General features: G+C 35.7%; 1 protein-coding gene across 1 annotated transcript in view; it reads left to right on the top strand.

The window, feature by feature from the left end:
• LOC119591152 (glycine-rich protein DOT1-like) overlaps nucleotides 1–599 on the top strand; it is a 15777-nt gene that overhangs the window by 4421 nt on the left and 10757 nt on the right. The gene's annotated exons all lie outside the window — the stretch shown is intronic.

The raw sequence follows: 599 nt of genomic DNA, 5'->3' as shown, positions 1-599 counted from the left end.
TGTCATAAAAAAGTTTTACAACAATTATAATTTCAATGACCAGGACTAAAATGATTGGGTAGGGAACTGGATAATGCACAACCATAATCTCTATAACGAGTTTTTTAAACCAAATAGTGCGATTTCAGATGAAATTACAACTAATGAAATATCCTAATAGATTGATGTCATTGAAATAGGTAAATTTTATAAACAATACTTAAAAAGCTTGATATGTAGCAACTGCAACATAAAATATACTACAAATAACATTAATGTTTTCCCTAAACCTGCATAACCCAAAAACGCAACAAAACTGTGATTTGCAAGAGAAGTAAATTGATTCATCTCAGGGTATGCTGTAATCCAATCCCAATGTAAAATCTAGCGAAATGAAAGACCCGGATCAAGCTGGCCCTGAAAAAAATACATGAAATTCTTGACAAAATACCATCACCTCTCATGACGCGTGTTTCTCGGCGCAGAAAAGGCTGAGCGTTCCCCTTTTTGGATATATAAGCTTGAACTCCCTTTAGCCGAAGCACAGTCTGGCCTGACTTCATGCGGAAAGCTTGACAATGGTAAGTCTTTGCTTGAGTGAATACGTGTACTTGCTTCCA

This window comes from Penaeus monodon, chromosome 28 (assembly GCF_015228065.2).
Source record: "Penaeus monodon isolate SGIC_2016 chromosome 28, NSTDA_Pmon_1, whole genome shotgun sequence".
NCBI classification, from domain to species: Eukaryota; Metazoa; Arthropoda; class Malacostraca; order Decapoda; family Penaeidae; genus Penaeus; species Penaeus monodon.
Note: the sequence above shows the minus strand (reverse complement) of the source record. Positions and strands in the feature narration are given on the sequence as shown.